General features: G+C 49.9%; 1 protein-coding gene across 4 annotated transcripts in view; it reads right to left on the minus strand.

Annotated features, from left to right (window-relative positions):
* Positions 1–16,385, minus strand: part of ELMO1 (engulfment and cell motility 1) — a 274,563-nt gene that overhangs the window by 27,378 nt on the left and 230,800 nt on the right. Inside the window, exon 1 of one of the 4 annotated variants that reach the window (XM_036453747.2) lies at positions 7,805–7,809. The exons of the other annotated variants lie outside the window; for them this stretch is intronic. The gene's annotated coding sequence lies outside the window, so the exon portion shown is untranslated. Of the gene's footprint in view, positions 1–7,804; positions 7,810–16,385 lie in introns of those variants that run through there. 4 annotated transcript variants of the gene reach the window in all.

Below are 16,385 nucleotides of genomic sequence, written 5' to 3' on the forward strand. Positions count from 1 at the left end.
GACACAAAGCCCACCTGCAGAGCCAAGGCGGCGCTGCTTTCCCATCTGGAGGCAAAACCCCAATAGCATGGGCTCCTGTCGGAAACCCAGGAAATCAAAGCAATAGATGCTCACGGCCGAGTCATGGTCCTCTACCACCTCTTGCCATATGACCCCAGCCCTTATGGGCTGCGATTCTGGGGAAATTTTGCCGCAGCTATTCAGATATGCCTACCTTACAAGGTTCTATAGATGCAGACAATGTAAAAGTGTTCACTCAAATGTAACACATGATCAACTGTAACACGAGCAGGGAGTCGGGAACATCCGTCTATATAACATAGTCTAGTTCTCTAAGGCAGTGCCCCCGCTCCTCCCTGTTCAGTCGAATCCTCTTTCAAGTAAATTATACATGTTACCCCATACACAGCAGACAAAGGCAGACCATGTCTGCATGCAATTGGAGGAGGGGCCCTAAGCTGAGCCTCCCCCCAGAACCGTCTGCCTCCCCTCATCTTCCTCCACCACCTAAGAGACACCAGACTGACCCCAGGGCCTGCGCTCTCCTGGGGGAGGCGGACATATCGCACGGGGAGGACTGAGCCAGAGGCTCTCTGAGCAGGAGTGGTAATGAGGTAATGAGTTTAATGATGGCCAAACGGTAATTACTGGCAGCCGGAGGTGGGGCCACGGAGGCACTCTGCACGGATTTCAGGCAGAAAGGAAAAAGCAGTGAATCCGACCAGAAGCTGCAGGCTGAGGTCCCGAGAGACGCTGAGTGGCACTCACAGAGCCTCTGGGACACACAGTACTGACTGCCGTGAGTGTCCTGCGTACCTCGGCTCAATTTATAAAAGGTTACTTTTTCATCATCTCACATCTTGCTGCGAATCGATAGTGTGACTTTGGGCCACCATTCTAGAATCCTGTTTCCTTATTCTGCGTGGGACGTATTTCAAAAAATAATCCCCTAAAAGCGATATCGATAAGATGAAAAACGGTTGGATTTACCTACATGAAATAACAAGGATGTTTGTCCAAAAAGGAAATGATTGCCCTGGCTTGGCTCCGTTGAAGCCTCCTCTCATGCATCGAAGAGCTGCAGGGTTGACTTCCAGTCAGGACACATGCCTCAGTTGGGTTTGATCCCTGGTCGGGGCATGTGCAGTAGGCAACCAATGGATGATTTTCTCTCACATCCATCTCTCTCTCTCTCTCTCTCTCTCTCTCTCAAATAAAAAACATATCCTTGAGTGAGGATGAAAAAACACACAAGTTGGGCCATACCCAATGTTGGTGGGGACACGGGAAGACGAGAATGCTCCTGTGTTATTTCCAACCTGAGAGTCTAGCTGAAGCTCAATATGCACATAGTATATGACTCCGGAATCCAATCCCTGGGCGCACTTCCCAGAAACAATTCTCACACAGGTCCCTGAGGGCTGCGAGTGAGAGCTCAGTGACAGAACTCCTTGTGACAGTGGATCTGCAGGAACATGCACACATTTCAACTGGAGGAGATATCAGCTAAACAGAGGGAATGGGAAAGCAGACAGCGAAATACGAGGCAGCAGGGGGGGAAGTCTACCCAGAAGCTGGAACGTACCTGAAAACCTACTGCTGAGTGAAACAATGAAAAAGTCTTGCTTTTTATAGACTATTTCATTGCAGATTTATCATTTGTGTAACTAAGGATATACACATACTCAAGCAAGAAGAAATACTTAATAAGGACACAGGCACACCTTCATTCGGCATACTTAGGTCATCCTTTCCTGGGGAAAGGTGGTAGGGAGCAGAGGTGAAGAGGAACCAGGATACAGGAAAGGAGTCCTGCGTGGACTTATGATGGGCAGAAGCTAAGAACTGAGAAGGATGTTTTCAACACAATGTCTGAGGGCCAGTTAATTCTTAAAACACAGTGAGATCTACTGAGACCTGTGAGCCATCGTTCTCGGCAATGCAGGAGGTGCTCAACCCCTCACTGCTTCCCCGATGACTTTGAGAAAACAGAAGAGGAATGGAATTTCCCTGCTCTACTTCTCTAGTAATTTAATGAGGAAAATAAGAAAGAGTCTCGTGAAAATGAGATACTAAGAGAAGCACCCAGATATGGGTATAGGAGGCTGATTCTCACACCTGTTTGCGTATCAGAATCACTCAAAGGACAAATGCCACAGACAACACAAGCTCAGCCCCAGAACAGTGTGGATCTGATTGTCGCCTATGGGGAGGAGGGGACGATGAGGGGGCGGTGGGGGGAGGCTACGGGTCCCAGCTGGGTCTGCAGGGCAGAATCTGAGAAGCATGGCATTGCGTTCGAGGGGCTGTCCTCTCATCTCAGCTGCTCCCCCTCTCCGCAGCACTATCTATAAAACCTTTGATAACTTTTGCTAAATAAAGCAGCACCGAATTGGTCAAAAATGAAATATATTCCAAAATATATGGCCAATGTGTGCAGTATGCGACTCCATCTGCTCTTCCTGAATCTTGAGTTTTAGAAATTAATGTGTAGATAGGTCTATAAATGGCTACCTCCAACAAAATGGAGAAGAGCCGCTATAGGCAGTACAAGACATATTTTTTTCCCTTTGGTTTATGTGTAGCAGGACAGCGAATCTGTAAGAGCAAACAATTATGCATTCATTCATTCATTCATTCATTCATTCATGGGTTAGCTGGTCAATAGCTAGGCTAAAATAAAATACTGAGGCTGTAGTTGATTCAAAGGATGGCGCTGTTAACTCACAGTAATTTACATCCACAATAAAACAACATGGAGTTTCCTTGGCACAGCCTAATTTTCATGCAAGTGTGGTGCACCTAAGGCTGGCAGACCCCGGAGGCAGGGGATGTCACCACGTGCTTCGGATCTAGCACTCGGCGAATACTGACTAGAACAGCCATTCATCTCCCTGTGCCCTTTCCCACAGTATTTAGTGCCATGCACAAAGTCCCTGCCTTTCCAGGACTGCTCATGTGCAGGCTGGAGACCTTTGGGCCTAAAGGCTACTCCCCATAAATCCCTGAGTCAGGGGGTGAGGCTCAGACTGGCTCAAGAGAAGCAGCAGTCAGTGAAATCAGAAAAAAAATGGGCTTTGAAGTCAGCAAACCCTGGGCTTGACACCTGGCTCTGTCACCTACGGGCTGAGTCTCGGTCTCTTCATCTGTGAAATGGGCTAATGTATCTACGCTGCTGTGAGAATCAGAGGGCGGTGCACAGTGCCTGGGCCAGAGTGGGCCTGGGAAATGCGAAGTGAGGCTGCTGCAGGCGTGTTAGTGCCCAGTCCTCCTGTGAGAACTCTGTCCTCCACCCCCTCGCGCTCACAGGGTTCCAGTTCCGGCCTCTCTGCTCTGAGAGGCATGCTGGGCTCCTGGGGGGAGAGTCCTACAGCCCACAGCTCTCAGGAGAAAGCAGCCCTATTGCCAATTTGGCTGCAACTGGAACAATCCAGCTCCAACCCCTGAAGTCTTTGCTCCTCCAATCACCAAAGCTCCAGCCAGTGTGCGAAGCTGATAACGTAGTAGGTAGACCATTGAGAACTCTAACCTGCCGGCCCTGGGGACTCTCTGGGGTATGCCAGGGGCTCCCTACCTGCTGTGGCCTCAACAGCAACCTGAGCAGGAGGCTCGGTTCTTCCCTTCGGCATTCCAGCCTGGACACGTGCCTGACAGCTTCCTCCTCCAAGGCCAGCCCTCTAGCCAGACCCACAGGACCCAGATCCCACCGCTTCTGCCCCGAGCAACACGCCCCTCCACCAAGCCATTCCCGAGCCAACACGGAGGACTCTGGACCTCTTCAGTGTCTGTGGAACACAAGCATCAGCGAGTCCATGAAGATGAATGTCAGAGGGGATGAAACCTGTCACTCCCGATTTCCCAACGAGACTTGGATTGTCTGGGACGCTGGACTGACGCCCAGGGCCGGCGACTGTCACCAGGCGCTGCCCCGAAGAGGCAGTGACCTCACACGGCTCCGCAGAGCTCATGTCCTCCCTGCGCTGGTCTGGGGCACTAAACCCGACAGCAGCAATCTCCCTGACTGCACGTTCTTTAAAGTTTAATTATCACCCGGTGCCTGGTTTATATCCTGACACAGAATCTCTCCCCCAATCCATTCACTTACATAGTCACATAATGACATTCATATATATATACGTGCACATCTTCTAATGAATATCAATAGATCACTGTGGTTTTATGCATGAAAGGTTGTTTAAAAAAATCTGGCATAGAATATATCCACATCCGATCACTCTCCAAAACGGTAATTTAAGAACAAAACTCCCCATGTTGTTTTCTGCGTTAGCCAGGCCGTCTGGCCTCTCCAGAAATGCCATCTCATCGGAGGAGTCCTTTTTGACTCCCCCGGGGGCTCGCTTCTCTGTACACCTGAACCTCGTCTGACGGGTCTCCAGGAGGACCTTTCACTCCTCTGTCCGTGAGAAGCAGTGTGGCCTTGGGGTCCAGAGCCAGCCTCGGACCGTCCTTCCCTCTTCAACTGAGCTCTGCCACCTACCAGTGATGTGGCCCTTCAGGTTACTTAACTTCTCTGGGCCTCTGTTATTTCAACTGTCCTACCCCAATAGTAGACTAAACATTGCTGCTGTTATTATTTATTATTAGTATTACTACCACCCCTTCCCACCTAGCCTGTGACTTCCCCGACAGCTGGCTGAAGGCCACCTCGTTCTTGGCTCAAAAGCCAAGTAGCACTGCTTGCATCCTACAGGCATTCAATAACTGTCAACTCAGCTCTCCAGAAACCCTTATCTTCCACACGGAAAAGTCACCCAACTGTTCTTCCGTGAAACGGTCCGAGTAGGATTCTTAGTCTGTCTGAGCTGCTCTAAAAGATGACCATGAAGTGTGTAGCATGTAAAGGACAGACATTCATTTCTCATAGTTGTGGAGGCTAGAAGTCCAAGGTCAGGGGTCAGTATGGCGGGGTGGGGGCCTCTTCCCTGTTCGTGGCTGGTGTCCTGCCCTACGCCCTCATGTGGCAGAGGGGGCTGGAGAGCTCCGGAGTCTTTTATTCAAACGCTAATCCCGTTCATGAGGGCTCTGTCCTCATGACCCTGCACCTCTCAAGGGCCCATCTCTAAATCCCACCACCTAAGGGGGTCAGGGCTCACCACATACTGGGGTGGGGGTTGGGGCCCACAAGCATTTCCCTGTACTTAGGGCAGCATTTACCTTTCAAGGTTGTGCATCTCCTGAGCAAGCTCTCCGAGGCCTCGCCTGTCTGCAGGGCACCTGCTGGGTGCTGGCTGTTAGGAAGCCAGGGAAGATCACATCATTCCGAAGGGTGGGAGGACCTCTCTGCATACCCCTGTTTAATCTTCTGGAACTTTCCCCAACCCCATCAAACACCTGGAATTCTATATATTTGCTCTTTGCTAGCTCTTTTCTTCTGTTCCCTTATAGAAAAGAGGCCAATTTCAGGGCAACAAAACTCTGGTAGCTATTTACATAAAATATTTAAATCCCAGTAACAGTAAGCCAGGTAAAGGTTGGCCAACTGAAGCAAGGTCACATGAGAGAGGCGGCGGAGAGACTGATGTTCTTGAAGCAAAACCTACAGACTCATCTCTATTTTACTCTGAATACATGTCCTCTCAACCTCCAAAGCCGCAGAAGCTCACGAACTTCTATTTGTTATTTCATTTTATATCCTTAAACCTTTTCACCAATTTTCCCCTTTTAAAGTCAGATATCACAGACCGAAGGAAAAAAACAACCACCGACAGATAATTGAGTTCTTTTATTAGCCTCCCCACCAGGCACTTTAAGAGACATTTTATTTATTCTTGGCTTTTGGGAAAATCTCAGCCTACAGGTTATTTGTCATTTTCCTCATTTGGGTCAATTTGTCATTATAATTAGTTTTATTCTTGGACCCTGGATCTTTTCCTTCGGAATATTAAGACCTCTTCCCTAAGAGGACTTGACAGAGAGGGAAACAAGGAAGGCAGAAACAGGAACACCTCCCTCCTTCAATGGATGTGACTTAACAATGAACTTGCTTCGACTGCAGGGGGTGTCAAGGGGCCCTGGTGGCTGAGTTCCAGGCAATGGTGCGTGTCCAGCGTGGAGGCTGCACTCAGCTGCCAGAGGAATCAACGTCTGAAAACCTCCATTTCCCACTTATCTCCCAGGGTAGCTTTCAAAAATCCCAGGGGGAGAGCCACAGAGAGAAACACTGATGTGAGAGAGACACATCAATTGGTTGCCTTCCACACGTGCCCTAACCAGGGCTGGGAGTCAAGCCTGCAATGGAGGTACATGTCCTTAATGGGAATTGAACCTGGGACCCTTCAGTCCGAGGGCCACCTCTCTATTCACTGAACCAAACATGTCCCAGGGCCCTCCTGTCTTTCTTAAAGGTAACAATGAGCAAGAATAATCACAATGAAGGTGTCAGGGAGGATGAATGGCATCAAGATGGGCCCAGCCAGTCCTCCAAGGTCTTCACTCGCAGCCCAGTCCCTGCTGTGGGCATCGGTCTGCACTTTCCCGAGAACCATCTCTCCCTCTAACGGGCGTTCCCTGTTCCCAGCGCAGGACTAAAGGAGCACGTTTCCCAGGGAGTGGGAATCTCAGGTTGCTCATCAATTAATGTACGAAAAGAGAGACATTAGTCACACAACCTACAGAACCAAGTCTGCTGCCCTAGCAAGGAGTGCATTTTCTTTGGAAACGTGGCTCACATGTTGCAGGGAGACTTTGCACATCAATGTGATAGCTTCAGGTGGAGAATAAAGGCGCAGAGGAAGCTCAGTCTCAGTTTGGGGAAAACAGTTCCCAGGATGCCATGACAACTGAACGGTGTATAAGGAGAGAAGCTGAGACAGAACCCTTGTGTTAGATGAATGAGCTGCAGGGGCTGGGCTGTGGGCTTGGAATTTGCTAGAATTTCCAAAGCAGAGTGGATGGGTGGGGCAGTGTCTCAGAATTTTCTTATAAACATAATTTCTAAAATATATATATACATATATATCGTATATGAAATTATATATATATATTACATATTATATATATATATATGTATATATTAGAAGAAGGGAGATGGAAAAAGAGATAGAAACATCTATGAGAGAGAAACATAGGTTGGCTGCCTCCTGCAGGCCCCCTACCAGGGATCAAGCCCACAACCCAAGCACGTGCCCTGCCTGGGAATAGAACTGGCAGCCTCTGGGGAATTGCCGGGATGATGCCCAACCAACTGAGCCCATCGGCTGGGGATTCTGGAAATTGTCAAAGCACCTTCTAAAATGTAGAACTTAAGCGAATGCATTTTTAAAAAATCTTAAATGCTAAATTACTTCAGTGGGACTGGGATCAGGCATTGATTCATCCAATTACATTCAGGGAGCGTCTACTTTGTGCCAATACCAAGGGTTCAGAAAGGAGCACAAATACGCTAATGTCAGGAGAACCAGCATGTTCCAAAAGCCGTTAGGGAGAGAGGCAGCCCCAAAGCCAAGGCGTTTGAGCTGGGTCAGGACTGAGGAGGAGGCTTTCCGGGGAGAAGGGAAAAGGAGAGGTTCAGGCAACGGTGTGCTAAACTGAACACAGTCCCGGGCCCAGAGCACCCAGCGAGGGAGCTGGGCAGAGGCAGGCAGGACTGCTGTGGGCCACCAGGAGCCGTAACCAGGCAGCGAGATGACCGGCCGAGCTGTGTATTAGAACCATCACTTCCAAATGCTGCCTGTCCCAACCAGGCTGCACCCAGTTCTAATTTAGACCTTCTTACCCATTGCTCTCCGAGACCGCCCAGCAGCCCTGGCCTTGACTTAGTGCGTTAGCTCATCGCTCCTGGGACGTGCCTCTTTCTCCCTTGGGGGTGTGGGGCCGGTGAGCAAGAACTGCAAGTTCATGGGCTGGAGGCCCTGGCCCCTCGGGGTGCATCACGCACCCGCCTGATGTGAGGCGCTCGGAAACCAGGGGCCTCCCGCCGGCAAAGCCCTCCTGCTCTCGGGGGCCTGCGCACTGGGGCAGCATGAGACCTGACGCGGTAGAGACGTCACCACAGAGGTCTCGGGGTGCACACGCCCTCCTGAGCTGCCTTAACAACACGTAACAGAACCCAGTGGACGCCCGAGTGGAAATGCGGTGGCTCCTGCGGAAGCAGCCTTTGGGCAAACCCCCTGAAAGGACGTGTATTTGGCAAACACGATGCAGACATTGCTGACAAGATCAGTGGGCACTAAGCTGACCGCGTGTTGTGGGGAGCAGGATGGGGGGGGGGGGGCTGTCATCTGATGAGGCAATCAGCACGAAGGGGAACAGTGTCCCCGGGGGGTTGGGGGAGGCAGGGGACTCCGGGAGGAAAGTGGAACAGGGCGGCCAACAGGGGCAGGGCCTGGGGAAGGCCTCAGCAATGGTCTCACTTGGGACCATGTCTGCCCCAGGCCCGGGAATGGGTAGCAGTGCTTCTCATATTCACTGGGGGAGGGGGCGTTCCCGGCATCCACTGGGGAGAGGCAGGGACGACGCTGTCTATCTTACAGGGCACATGTCCGCACGGGGAGAAGGGCCCACCCCAAGGCCACAGCTTCTGGCTGAGCCAGGGACGCCTTAGGGTGGGCTCTGCCTGCCTCCCTCCCCCCCCCCCCCCCCCCCCCCCCGCTGCTCTGGCCTGTCTTCCACGCCGCGTCTGAAATCAGCTGCCAGGAGGTTAACACACGCACCGTAACATCTAAAAATAAAGCCATTTTTAGACTTCAAGGAACAGACAGCGCCATCATCTTTCGTGACTCCGGGGTGCTTGAGCGCCTCCCGAGGCTGCGGAGAGCCCGCGTCTATATATAGCCGCCTGTCAGATCCCGCCTCTGCAGGCTGGCTGCTGGCAGCGGGAGATAAGCCTCACTGATGAAAGGATCCAAGTCCCCGGAGGTGATGGCTCCAGAAACTTCCAGGAAAGGCGCCCAGCCTGTGCTCAGACCCCTCCCACCCCATCAGCACCCCCTCGCATCCGGTCCCTCCAGGGTCCCTCCTCATTTCAGTTTCCCGGGCTCCCCATCCCGGCCTCAGAGCACAGCAAGTGCCTGCACCTCTGCTTTGGATGTCACCCTTGCACGTCCCACTCTAATGGCAAAAATGCACTTTCCAATAAGCAATTTTTTGAAAGGCAAAAGGTCTGTGAGTCATTAAGGACCCAGACCCCGGCCCGGCGCTTCCCTCAGACACACGGCCTCGCTGTAATTTTCTTGCAACCAATGCCTGCTGAGGGCTGCCAGGCGGCTGCAGCGATTTGTTTAATGACACGCTCAGCCCCGCCATGGCTGCACCTCCTCCCGCCTTCCCCCGCAGCCCGCTTTCCACCCAAAGCCAACAGCCCCGCGAGGACAGAGGCTGGGTGCCAGGCTGAGGAATCCATCTCCATGTTCCATGTGCTCTGTGCCTCCCTCGGAGTCCCCCTCATCTTCATTCTCCACCCCCAGAACCCAGCACGCCTGCCTTGGCTACAGCTCCGGGTAATATTTTTACCCTCCCGCCCCCGTCCCCCAGCCCTGTTACATAAGGAAGGTCCCGGCTGCCCCAGGCGAGGCGGTGGAGGGCGGGCAGAACTCCGAATTCGTGACTGAGGCTCTGCCCTCATTTCTACCCCCCATGCCAGCCTCAGCACAGTTCAGAGTCCTCGGGACAGCGGCAGGCAGTCCCACGGGAGGGCAGGGCCATGACCCGGGCTGCCCTGTCTCTGACAGCGAAGAGCAGGCCTGAGCCTGGAGTGACCTGCTCCAGGTCATCCGTCCAGTTAGTGACAAGGTTAGGGTCCAGGTCTTGCTGGAGAGGATGGCTGTGCATTTTTAAAGCCAGGTGGACAATGGTTCCTTTAGAATCTGCTTCTCAGCAGCAATCCCGCACACAGGAATCCTGTTGACATGAGTGCCAGGAAGGTTCTGGAATCAAACTAGCACCAAGGCGACAGCCACAATGGCCTCCCCTAGAGAAGTCATCCTTCCTGTGGACAGTGTGGTTTTGTTACCCCTCGTGCTGCCGAGGAGCCTGCAGACGCCCCAATGCTCCTCCTGCTCCCCGGTTCCCTCCACCGTTCTCCTTGGAGGGTCTAGAAGAGCACAGAAGGCACACTCTGCTTTCTATCAGACGAGAAAGTGGGGGACCAGGACTCAGAAAATGACAGCGAGGGTGTGTTCCACCTTTACTCCCTTCGCTCCCGGGAAGCTGCTGCTCTCACTGCCCTCAGATGGGACACTTCCTTCCTGTCTACGCATCAGAGTGACAGGGAGATGGAGCTGTCAGACTGTGTCCAGGTCCTCGCCACCTTTGGCAACGAAACCCCCCGGCCCGGCCAACAGGAGGGAAGCAGGACGCTGGGCCAGGCCAATGGGCACGGCGGCCAGAACACGCTCCCAGTCTCACACCTGGGTGGCCACAGCCTCTGCTTTTCATTAAATCCATTTCTAAATTTCATCTGTGAGTGCGAGGGCCCATGACTAGCAGGATTCCCTCACACATGTAGCGCAGCCGTGTGGTCACTGACAGGCGGCTGCAGTTGGGAGTTTCAGGTGGGTCTGAGCCCCGGGAGAGATGCTGGGTGTGCGGGGACGCACATGGACACTGGCGCCACGCAGAGCCCGACCTCGATCCTAGCCTGGCCACTCTAGTTGTGCAACTCCAGGTGAGCTACGTGCAAACTTTCTTTTCTTTTTTTTTTTTCTTAAACTATATGTACTTTTTAATTGATTTTAGAGATGAAGGGAGAGAGATGGAAACATCAGTTATGAGAGAGAATCATTGATTGGCTACCTCCTTCATGCCCCCCATTGGGGATTGAGCCCACAACCTAGGCATGGTGCCTTGACCAGGAATCGAACTGTGACCTTCTGGTTCATTGGTCGACACTCAACCAGTGAGCCACACTGGCCGGGCAGCTAAGTACAGACTTTCTCATATGTAATATCAAGATAGAATTTTGCAAATTTCTTTTTGGGTGGGTGAGGATTGAGTAAAGAATAGAGATACCTTCTCTTGTTCCCAGAACCGGATCGCCCAAACGCAGTACCAGACACTGGACAGTCAATGGAACAGCTGGTAGTGAACGAAGCCTATGTTAGGAGCGCCCTGTCATTCCCCCACAGCAGCAATGGGCCTCTCTCCTTCACCCGCAGACTGCTCCATCTTCCTGTTGGTCAGCACTGCCAAAGCCTGTGGCCAGCGTAGCAGAGCCGAAAGCTTACAGCACACAGTAGCCCCAGACTGAGGACTTCCCTCTGTGGTACCACATCCAGCCCCAAGGCTGAGAGACAGAACCAAACTGTCCTGCTCTTTTTACAACACCCATGTCCCCTTCTCCATACAATGAGTATAACTGTAGAAATCAAACTTGAAGGCACTGGGCTCACACTAGAATGACTGATAGAGGGCACAGGCTATGTACATATATTTAAACAGTTGGTTCCTTTTAAGGACTGTCATTTTAACTACTGTCATAGGCTCAAGGCAGAGGGATTTGGGGGTTCAAATAGAAGAAAATAGATGACTCATCTCTCGGTTCTCCTGGGAAGCCAGACTTGAATTCAACCTGAATAAATCATGCCAGTCAACCTCAGATAATTCAGGAAACCAAACTTCATCTCATAGGGCTTTATCATTTTCCTTGGGTGTTAGTAAATCTCTGAAAATCTCAAAAGGCAAATGAGGAAAAGCAGATTAGAAATCCCATTTTTTTTGTCACTTGTTAACTAAGAAGATAAGCTCCTTTGGTTTAAGTGAGGCTTCAAGATTAACTCCAGGATTCATCGCCCTGTCTTCCTCCCGCCCCAGGAACCAGAAAGCTGGCTGAGCAGTGCTCCCCACTTCTGTGGGAAGAGGATTACGTTAAGACATCCTGAGTCTCCTTCCTCCTGCTGTCCTGCAGGCTCTGGGCTTGACAGCAATGCTGACCCTCCCCATGCAGTCAATGGGGCTTTAAGCAAGTCAGTTAGTGTAACTGATCAAAAAGAACCACGTGCAGAGGGCAATTACAATAGCATCAGTGACATGCAAACAGCACTCTGCATTAGAAAAGCTTCCTGCGAATGAGAATGGTATATTTTGCCCTCTGTTTTTTGTTTGTTTGTTTGTTTGTTTGTTTGTTTTTTACCTCTATCCAAGTATCAGATGATCTCATTCATATGTGGAATCTAATGAACAAAATAAACTGATGAACAAAATAGATCAGGAGACACTGAAGCATGGATCAGACTGATGAATCTCAGAGAGAAGGGGGGTGGGGTTGGGTGGGGAGTGATCAACTGGGGAACTCATATACATAGACAATAGGATGGTGAAGGCCTGGGAGGGGCAGTTGTGGGGAGGAGGGACCAATGGGAAAAAAAACACAAACAAAGGGGACATCTGCAATACTTTCCACAATAAAGAAAAAAAATAAATGATACAAAACACTAACCAATCAGACAACAACAAAAAGAGGAGCTGGCAAGGTATACCGAAATATTATAGGTAGGAAAGTAGATGATGATAACCAAATGCACTGCATTGCCTTCCAAGTGCATGTAAAAACACCCTTCCCAGCGAGCCCCAGGATGAGGCCCCTGCTTGCCTGGTCAATGAGTTCTCCCCAAGTGGGAGTAAGGGCTCATCAGCTTGGCACATCCCTGTGGGAGCAGTTGAGAGGATGATAAGTTGCTGTTTCATGAGATCCAAGTGGCCTAATGAGATAATGCATCCCCACAGGGGCCTAAATTACGTTTGGGGATTATGTTGCTCATTAGCCAGCTTCCCTGATGTGAGCAGAACTGGTTGACCCAAAGCAAAGAGCGGTGGGAAACACCCAGTGTGCCAGCAGCCATGAGCTCTCGCTGCACTGCCACGGAACTGACTACCCAGACGCGCTGGGTACCCCAGCCCACAGGCCACTCCTATGGCCCCAGGAATATCTGGGGCCCGGGGCGTGTCTAGGAATTCTAAGTGGGTCATTTGGGGCCCAAGGCAGTCCTGTTAATAATATCAATGGCAGACCCATGTTAGGAAATTCAAAAGCTCTATTTTGCTTCTAAATTACAGGATCAGTGAATGTTATTTGACATGGGTATACTGTAATGTTTTAGGATGTGCCTTTTTCTAAGATGAAGAGAGTTGAAAGTCTACCTCCGTGCAATTCCCCCAAGTTCAAGCTAAAATTTCCAAGCCTTTGAAGGTTTGCTCTTCTCACTCTGTCGTTAACATTACTTATGCCTTTAACTCGAGGACGTGCATTTTGTGAGAAGCCTCCCAAGCCACAGGCTGTGCTGAGCACTCACTCCTGTGCTCCAGGGGGATGGGGGTGGGGCTGCTCCCTGTAAGAGAAAGCCACACTGAAATCCCCTAAGATACCAGAAAGCCATCTTCTGAAGAGCCTGGCAAGGGCTTCATTTTAAATGCTGTTTTTAGATACACCTCACTGATTTTTAAAATAAACTTGACTCTGTTTTCCTCTCCCAGTGTTATCACTCCACCCATGTTGTATTTGTCATTTTTTCTGATTCCCAATCAGGCAAATGCAATAATAATAATAATAATAAATAAATAAATAAATAAATAAATAAATAAATAATAATAATAATAATAATAATAATGAGTCAGAGCGAGTTCTCCAAGGCTCCAAAACTTGCTTCCTTCACTTTGCAGAACAAATGCATGCAGACCAAGGCAGTGGGCCTTCTCAGAGAGGCCCACGTGGTAGGTAGAACTGGGGACTTTTAGTTCATTCCTCTCCATCTCCACACCCATCATTTTATTAGTCATTGGACGGAATCAAATGGCATTGAGTTCTTGGCTTTCCTGTGGCACAGAATCCATTAGTATCAATTTGACAGCTGATGCATTTAATCTTAAATATGAAGAATGTGAATACAATGGAAACTTTGGACACTCGCAGTATTGAGCACCTTCCTATAGTGAGAAAGACAGATGCAAATTTGGAAAGAAACAGCACGTAAGGTGGTGTTTTGGGGTTCATCCCGGAGGGTCAGCCTCTTAGAACTAGGACTAGCTGCTTGAGCTGTAAAGAACATTAGGACAAAGGGGCCTCTCCTATATGAACTTGTGGCCTTAAATAAAATTCATTTATCTTCTCAAGGCTTCATTTTCAAATCACTCTAGTCAACACACTACTATTGACTCTGCAGAGCTGAGTAGGATTAAATTACAAACACATGGAGAGCAACCATGGCACACCAAACACATAGTAGGTCCACAATACACACAATCCAAAACTTGACCTGTGTGACCGTGGACAAACACAGAATGGCCTCCTTGAAAAGGAGAATGAATGATATTGCCTACCTCAGAGAATCCTTTTAATGACCATCTGCATGTATCAAATAGTATTGGAGCATATTCTATGTGCTAGGGACTTTTGTGTACATGTGTCTTTCTTTAAGAATGGGGGCGAGAATCAGAAAACTATAATACAAGGTATTGATTCAGGAAACCAGACAGCACATGAATTCGCAGGGCCCCAGCTGGTAAACATGTGCTGACAGGGAAGACGACCTTTGGAGGGCAAACCTCATTCATTCGTTTATTCACTCACTCACTCATTCATAAAACATTTATTGTGGGGGTGCTAAGAGGCAGGCAAGAAACTATTTAGACCCCAGTCCACACAAGGGAGAGGGTTCTTGGCTCCAGATCTTTCATGATAAGTATTGGTTTCCTTCCTTTCCTCCCTCAAGGAGCTCTCTGATTAACCAGAAGACAGTTCAAGCTCTGGGTAGTAAGTGCTAAAGGACAGCAATGTGACTAACGTCTCTCCATCACTGTCAGACTCAAGCCCTATTCCTGGAATCCTGCAGATCAGGCTTATTACGTCCAAGTGTAATTCAGCCCTTCCCCCAAACAAGTCCATGGGAGCCCAGGCTGCTGAAACACTGGCTCGGGAGCCAGAGTGGTCAGAGGCGTGGACAGCATTCGCTTTTGCTCTAGAAATTGCAGGCAGAGACGTGCACAGTTTAACAGCCTTCAGACCATTCCCTCTCGCTGCCCACCCAGCCTTCTGGGAGTGCCTGCCACGGAGAGAGAGCCCTCGGGCATGGATGGGGCTAGGTAAGGCGAAGCCGGAGCTGTTTACTTTGGGTGTTATAACAGTTAATAACATCAGATTGTTTCTGCTTTGGATGCAAGTAATTGAAATGGAAATGAAAACATGTGCTTTGGATGATTAGGAGATGAAAAAAATAAACCATTAGCATGAAGGCGAATAATGGGCAAAATAAATTTTTTTTCTCCTCGACAATCAGATGCTCACAAGAGGAAATGTCCTTGAGCAACTTCTGGATTTTCCAATCCTCCACTGGCAACACCAGAAAAAGCTTCAAGTACGATAGCTATGGGCCAGGGAAAGTCTAAAGGAAACTCATGGGAATAGTTCAACTAAAGGTTAGAGCCCAAACCCAGGCTTTCCCCAAGGTCTGAGCAGGAGGAAACCAGGTCCTCTTTAAGATTTCCCAAGAGGCTTAGCCATAACAGCCCCACCACAGTCTCCCACGCAGTGTCTCCAGAGAGGATGTTCAGGGTGCAGGTACTGCCTGCCCCTTCTCAAAAGTACCCAAGTGGCCAACTGAAAAGTAGGGGGGGGGGGGCGTTCTCTGTCTCTTATTCCCTTCCTCCCTCCCTCTATTTTATGATATCTTACTAGTAAATCAGCCTACTTGATATATATATTTTTTAATAGTTTTTTTATTCATTTCAGAGAGGAAGAGATAAATAGAAACATTAATGATGAGAGAGAATCATGGATTGGCTGCCTCCTGTATGGCCTCCATGGGAGATCTAATCCTCAATATAGGCAGGTGCTCTGACCAGGAATTGAACCCTGACCTCCTGGTTCACAGGTCGATGTTAAACCACTGAGCAACACTGGCCTGGCAGCCTCCCTGATATCTTGACCAGAGTGAACAGAAGCCCCGAAGGAAAACAGGAATTCAGTGGTTCCACCGAGGCTGCTATCCAGGTGGGGAACCCATTCTCCCAGCATGAACATTCCCAGAATTCCCTCTGAACGTTCAGCATGGAGACAGCATTTTCACTCAGAGGCACACTACTTTAGGAGGCTCTGGGCACTCTTGTTAGAAGGTGCATGGTCAAGGGGGTGGAGACCATGTTCTAAGAAGCGAAGACTACATAAGGGCTCCCAAAAGCATAGGCAGCATGTACTACTCCAGTAAGAGGACTGCTGGTGGTGGGAAAGATGAGAAAGTCAAAGACACTGGGTGTTGAGGGTTAGCCTAACACCCAAGAGCTACTTAGTTTTGAATAGAGCTGACCAAGGTCCCTAAATCGAGGTAATTCATCTGTACACGGGTCTGCTGAGGTAGACGTGTTGGGGACTGACCTAATGACTGCCTCTTCCTCCTAAGAGAACCCCCATTTCACTCAGGTGTCCATCTGTCCTCTGG

This window comes from Pipistrellus kuhlii, unplaced genomic scaffold (assembly GCF_014108245.1).
Source record: "Pipistrellus kuhlii isolate mPipKuh1 unplaced genomic scaffold, mPipKuh1.p scaffold_m20_p_26, whole genome shotgun sequence".
Taxonomy (NCBI): domain Eukaryota; kingdom Metazoa; phylum Chordata; class Mammalia; order Chiroptera; family Vespertilionidae; genus Pipistrellus; species Pipistrellus kuhlii.